The sequence below is a fragment of the Colias philodice genome, chromosome 29 (assembly GCF_061535455.1).
Source record: "Colias philodice isolate Cphi_HAF_F1 chromosome 29, ilColPhil1 Martin Lab GWU primary, whole genome shotgun sequence".
NCBI lineage: Eukaryota > Metazoa > Arthropoda > Insecta > Lepidoptera > Pieridae > Colias > Colias philodice.
The window spans coordinates 5,731,463-5,738,770 of NC_143114.1; the positions used below are offsets into that span (position 1 = coordinate 5,731,463).

Consider the following 7,308-nt stretch of genomic DNA (forward strand, 5'->3'; position numbering starts at 1 on the left):
ACTACGTTAAATTATAATAAACACGGTATAGGTACCTGTTACAAAACATAATATTAGTGTATTTCGGTTATTATAAGGCTTAAGATTAGTACGTATTTGTAAGTGAAAGTGAATTGGAGTAACATAAAGATATTGTCATTGTCTTATAACAGTTATTTATTGCAAAAAAATTATACACAAAGAAATAAAACTTGATGTGACTGTACAAAAACCCGGTTGATTATTTTTTTATATATATTTTTCCCGTTATGTATGTGTTATGATCTATTATAAAAACAATATCTCATGTGTATTGATCCAACTCAAGGGTTCAGGCCCAACTTCCATAGTAAAATGCCCATTCTCCTTTATCATCATTTTACTAAGCAATCATCACTACATAGTATAAAACAAAGTCGATTTCCCTGTCCCTATGTCCTTATGTCCCTATGTCCCTTTGTACGCTTAAATCTTTGAAACTACGCAACGGATTTTGATGCGGTTTTTTTTAATAGATAGAGTGATTCAAGAGGAAGGTTTATATGTATAATAACATCCATTAAATAGTGGAGAAGTACTGTTATTTTTGAGGTTTCTAAAGTGATGTCGTAAAAAATTACATTTTTTCCGCTTACATTGCAAACGCAGGCTGAACCCTACGAGTTTTATCAAAATAATGTACTAAGTATTATACACATTGAAAAGGTCTAAAAGTCCGCGATGGTATATGTCTATCTCTTATGGATAACCCACAATAACATTTTTTTGTCATTTACTTTTTACGAAAAATAATGGCTAATTTTCGATGCGATTTTAACCAATACAGCATTAATCCTTAACCAATTAAATACCTTGAATACATTGTTCGTTTAATATAGATCTATATGGCCCTTTACACCGTATGATTTAAGTGAATATTTTCGAAGATATTACAGATTTAAAAATTGCGGGACGTAGCGTTTGCGGCGGTACCGGCCGGCCGCCAGGCTATCTATACGAAGTCGGAGCGGGCCGCTATGTTTTTATATACATCGTTCACAGTTTTTCTGTAGTGTATTTAGCACAGACATGTATATATAAGTAGACAACGCAAGTACCGCGATCTGTATGAAAACCAAGCGTGTCATATTTTTTGTACTGACCTTGACGCGTTATGACGTCACGAGCGCTTTTTAGTGATGTTAATTTCATTTTACGCTAAATCGATTAGGCCGCCACTCGCGCGGCGATTCTAGTATCGTCCTATCCCATCGAAGTAAATCGAAAGAAATCAGATCAAACTAGATCTATGTCTAAGAGGTAGTCAAATAAATGAATCGTAATCGATTACTAAATCGATTCAAGACAGAAAAATGATAATTACCATAGACAGAGGGATGATAAAATAAAGTTATTTAAACCTTTTAATATTCTAACAAGTAAACTAATGTGTTTTAGCTTTTTCTTACATATGCCCATTGAGTTACCATGTACTACGTACTAGAGAGGCCATCGAAAGAAAGTAATGAAACTGTCAATCAATCAATCTTTATGTCCCGTTGCATCGATCCATTTTCCTTTTATGTTCGGGTTACTTGGAAAACTGAAAAAACAAACATAGTCTAAGCAATAAGGAGTTTTCTTAAAAAACTCCCAAGATGACACTTTAACTAATGGCGTCCATGTCATAATATTTATTTTTAGTACCTTTGTATTAAAATACTTAAAAGTTCTAGGTCAAGTCGTATTAAATGACAAAAAAAATCTATGCCTTTTTTTCTGAAAAATTGCTCCTTCAAATTATCATTTATCTGTTCGATTATAAAATCGATTAGAATCGAGAACTGTTGCATCAAATGAACATCACTAACCACAAAATTGGACAGAAAAATGAGAACAGAAAAATGAGAAGACGCTATTCATTGCTTGTTATCATACGACGCGATCTTTACCGTGCCAAGTAAAAGCCGCAATGTATTCCGAATCATTTCGTATGATTTGGTATCCGTGTTTGTCACGATCGTTTTCCACAGATATTCTTTATTTGATTTTAAAATAAATAGTGCATATTCCGATTAGAAAATTACTTACCGGTGGAAGGAAACATCTCTGCTAACTCGGCCACTCACAGCTGTGGAGTTTCTACAGTTTATAACGGCGTAATTCGGCATTTTACTTTATTCAGCTTCACGTCTTTCCTTGGCGAACTGCAAGCGCGGACTGAGTGTAGGCCAGCGTCAAGTAAGTTTCATAATCGTAGTTTGGACACGGGAAGTACATACACTCGCTTAGTCTATCTTGATATATGTCCGTGGTATTTAGTATCAGCATTGCACCCGTGCGAAGCCGGGGCGGGTCGCTAGTGTTAAATAAGTTCTTTTCCTAATACTTTCATCATTTTTCAACAAGTTTTCAACAAACAAATTTAACAAGTAAGGTAACCATGATGATGGGTTTTTACGGATAGCGACGATAATATATTGCTAAACAATATTATGATGAACATTTAGAACACCATTTTAAAATTTTTTATACTAGTAATGAAACAACACAAGACATCGGTATTGCACTCACATATTGTGGTTTGTTCTTTTTTACATTGAAATTTATACTTTTTAACCTAATATTTTTTTGTTTTACGTATTTCAGCTTTCCAAAAGTGAAATAAAAAGAAAAAAATGTATGCGTGTACTAGAGTACACACGTAAGAAGTGAAACTTCTTTATGACCTTAAAAATGTCACGAGTATGGCGTAACGCAAAAATGTCAAGCGAACGGCGTAACGCAAAAATGTCACGCGTACGGCGTAACGCAAAAATGTTACACTAAATTTTTGTCCAACCCCGATAAAGAAGTTTCACTTCAATAAATGGCTGTCCATAATGCCTATCAAGGGTAAAATTTATCAACATGCCAGAATATGCAATTTGCATTTTAAGCCTGAGGATTACGGTCCAGAAAAAAAATACCTTTTGAAAAGTGCTATACCTTTTTATTTACCACATTCTTGTTACTGCGTCTCAACTGATAAAATAATTTTAATTATATTATAATTAACCACCATGAAACCATTAGTAACCGTAAGTACAGCTCCTGAAAGACATACGAATTTCTGAGAACTGTAATATCGTTACCACACATCAACACTAGCGATGCAACTCTCCCTTTGGAATATTGAAAAGTTTTAGACTGAAGCTTGAGTAACCAAAACGATGTTTTAATGTATATAGCACTCATTTTAATTAAAAAATCGTAGTATGAGATCAAAAGTTATCAAGCGTTATTTAAAACTATCATTCTCTACCAATTAAAATGGTATGTACCTATAAAGATGATAATTATTCATGTAAGTTGACCAGTAATATTATAATATAAATACTGTTAAAAATATATGTCGTTATTATTTATAGACCATGATTTTTAGTTTTTTTTATTTCGAAAAATCCTGAATATACAAACCAGTGTAGTCACCCACAGAAAGAGACAAAAAACAACACTGACGTCATTCAAGGTTATATTTTCTTGTGACAAGTTAATGGTCATAGTGCAATCTCCAGTGTATTAGATATAAGCTCAGAGCAATAAACCTATTATTCCTCTGAGGATATAAGCTTCTTGATTAATACATACATTTGACAGTTCGTTTAAAACCACAGATAGATAGATAAGTCATTTTTGACATTCAGCAGTTGTCACAGATAAAAAGTTAATTTAAAAAAATAAGGCACCCATTCACGAAACTGTTAGATTGCATAAAAATGCAAGATAGTTCATAGTGTGGGAATTAGTTATTTGTTAAAAATTTATTAATTTGTAGTGTATTCAATTAAATCGAATACGTTGGATGTAATACATCAGTCAGAATCGACATTCGAAATCGAAAATATAACAATAATTCCAAAAGTTTTCAAACTTCGGTCAAGTGAACGGTACACTGAGATTGGTTGCCTTTTGGAATTTTTTTCACGACCATACAGCAAAAAATAATTTAATTGCAATTTTAATGTTCCGGACTGCGGACAAGGTTGCAAAATGAGATTTATTGTCATCCCAATGTACCTACCATTCACTTGACCGAAGTTTGAAAACTTTTGGAATTATTGTGAACTAGAGGTCCGCCCCGGCTTCGCCCGTGGTACATATTTCGCAATAAAAGGTAGCCTTTCTCGGGTATCAAAATATCTCCATGCCAAATTTCATGCAAATTGGTTCAGTAGTTTAGTCGTGATTGAGTAACAGACAGACAGACAGTGTTACTTTTGCATTTATAATATTAGTATGGATTGATTGTCTTGACTGACTGGAGTATAAGCAAATAATGCCATTATTAATTTATTATTATCACATTGTTTAATTTTCCTTAAAACTATCTTTCAGGCATTCCTCATTATCATCAGTTTCAATATTTTCCTAGCCAAATAGTATTGTGTTTTGAAGTGGAATATAATATTATTTTCGTATTTATTAAAATGCTTTTAAATATAAGGTAAGATTTATATAAATAGATAATGTATTTGAGACATGTCTTCATTTACGATATTAAAATAAGTAGTATAATAAACCAACTGTGCCCCGCGGTTTTACCCGCATTTCTCCGCTCCTGTTGGTCCTAGCGTGATGATAGATAGCCAATAGCCTTACTCGGTAAATGGGCTATCTAACACCGAAAGATTTTTTTCAAATCGGACCAATAGTTTCTGAGATTAGCGCGTTCAAACAAACAGACAAACTCTACGGCTTCATAATATTATTAAAATATATTAAAAGGATTATAACATCCCAAAATTTAAGAGCTTTTCAAATTTAAATCAGCTGAATATCCTGAAAACCGACCAACGTATCCAATTATTTTTGTTTTTTTTTTTTAAAGGGAAACAACTTTACTGCTTGTATGTTTGTTACATTTCGTTATATTTGCGTCAAATGCAAGCCCAATTATTTACTATCGTGCTATGATCTCTGAAGGTAAAGTAAAACTTTTAATTTAGCGATATTATCTTAATATGTATATATAAATCTCGTGTCACAATGTTTGTCCTCAATGGACTCCTAAACCACTTAACCGATTATAATAAAATTCGCACACCATGTGCAGTTCGATCCAACTTGAGAGATAGGATAGGTTTTATCCCGGAAATCCCACGGGAAAGGGAACTATGCGGGGTTTTCTCTGAAAACGCGGGCGAAGCCGCGGGCGGAAAGCTAGTAATATGTATAGAGATCACTAACTTCTAGTAGTGAGCAAACAAACAGTATTATAATAACATACCTGCTATAACCGCTGCTATAGGTAAATACTACTAATCCTACTAATTCATACTTATATTATAAATGCGAAAGTAACTCTGTCTGTCTGTCTGTTACTCAATCACGCCTAAACTACTGAACCAATTTGCATGAAATTTGGTATGGAGATATTTTGATACCCGAGAAAGGACATAGGCTACCTTTTATTGCGAAATATGTACCACGGGCGAAGCCGGGGCGGACCACTAGTATGTATTATAAATGCGAAAGTTTGTGAGGTTGTGTATGTGTGTGTTTGATACTCTTTCACGCAAATACTATAGTAAACCAATTACAATGAAATTTAGCACACATATAGAGGGTAACTTGGATTAACACATAGGATAGGTTTTATCCCAGAAATCCCACGGGAACGGGAACTATGCGGGTTTTTCTTTGAAAACGCGGGCGATGCCGCGGGCGGAAAGCTAATGTTGCTTTCTAGCTGTTATAAATTTGCCCAGCTTGGTGCTGTAAGTAACGTAGAAACAGTTTCAAAGTAACTTAAGCTCTACTAACATTTGTTTTACTCATATAACATTACAAGATATTGTGTATGTATACCTACATAATATATGTATGTTTTTTTTATATTGTATACATATTTTTGGCGAAATCACGGGTGTCTGCGGTCAGGCGTCCCGAAGGAGAAAGACGCGTATTCGAATCCCGCCTCATGATCATTTTTTTCTTTTCTTAGCAAAATTCTTTTAACAAAATTGTATTGCGCCACATTAAATGTTATCCTGTTTCCGGGTTGCCTGGCAGACATCGCTTGTAGCGATAAGACCGCTTTCACTTCAGTTGTCACTTTGAATATTTCCTAAAAAATTCGTTCTATAACTTTATAGACTACTTACTTATTATAACTTTGGACCATTTTTTTTGCAGATAGAAAACCCTGTGTAACCATAAATAATGATAAAAATGGTATATGCGTATCCTACTACAGATGCAAAAACATGAGTGGAGATTTTAATGATGAGGGCCAAGGAACGTAAGTTATTTTAGTATTTTAGTAAACTGTTTAAAGTGTAGAGCACATGGATAAATCCTATTACTTGAATCACTACATAGTATAAAACAAAGTCGCTTTCTCTGTCCCTATGCATGCTTAAATCTTTAAAACTACGCAACGATTTTTTTTAATAGATAGAGTGATTCAAGAGGAAGGTTTTAGTATATAATTTATTATTGACTGGCCGGTTGGCTTGGTTGGTAGTGACCCTGTTCGATGTGGGTTCGATTCCCACCCGGGGCAAATATTTGTGTGATGAACATAGATGTTTGCACTGTGTCTGGGTGTTAATCTTCTTATATATAAAAATGAATCGCAAAATGTGTTGGTAAGCGCATAACTCGAGAACGGCTGAACCGATTTCGATAATTCTTTTTTTATTATATTCCTTGAAGTACGAGGATAGTTTTTATGTAGAGAAAACGTAAATATGTACCACGGGCGAAGCCGGGGCGGACCGCTAGTTATCTATATATAAGTATTTATTTAAAATTATATATGTATGTTTATCAGCCATCTGGTTTCGAGCGAAAGCTTAGTATGGGATCAGATCGTGCCGTGTGTGAATAAAGTCCCGAAATATTTATTTTTATTAAAATATTTATTTATTTATTATATTTTTAACATTTACTATTCGAGTTATGGTTGTAAAATAACTGTTCATGTGTTCTTGCAGGAGTAAAATATGCAGTCATTTCTTGGAGGTATGTTGTCCAACATCAGATGTTATGATACAGTAATTTTTGAAGCACAACAATAATTTTTGAATACACAGAAATTACCATTTATTCTTATTTCTCCAAAATATTAAAACATACGAAATTGTAATGTAAAAATTAAATTCCATTTGAAATAAATAGTAATAAAATGTGATTACTTATATGTTTTATTTTAATATTATAAATGCGAAAGTTTGCGAGTATGGATGTATGTGTATGTAAGTATGTTTGTTACTCTTTCACACAAATACTACTGAACCGATTACAATGATATTTAGCACACATATAGAGGGTAACTTGGATTAACACATAGGATAGGTTTCATCC

The 7,308-nt window shown here is 33.5% G+C and overlaps 1 long non-coding RNA gene across 1 annotated transcript; it reads left to right on the top strand.

Moving 5' to 3' along the window:
• Positions 1–4,061: 4,061 nt before the first annotated feature.
• Positions 4,062–7,122, top strand: LOC149476009 (uncharacterized). Its single transcript, XR_016317992.1, has 4 exons — positions 4,062–4,444; positions 4,829–4,923; positions 6,136–6,241; positions 6,939–7,122. It is a non-coding gene; the product is annotated as an uncharacterized LOC149476009 (long non-coding RNA).
• The last annotated feature ends 186 nt before the right edge of the window (positions 7,123–7,308 follow it).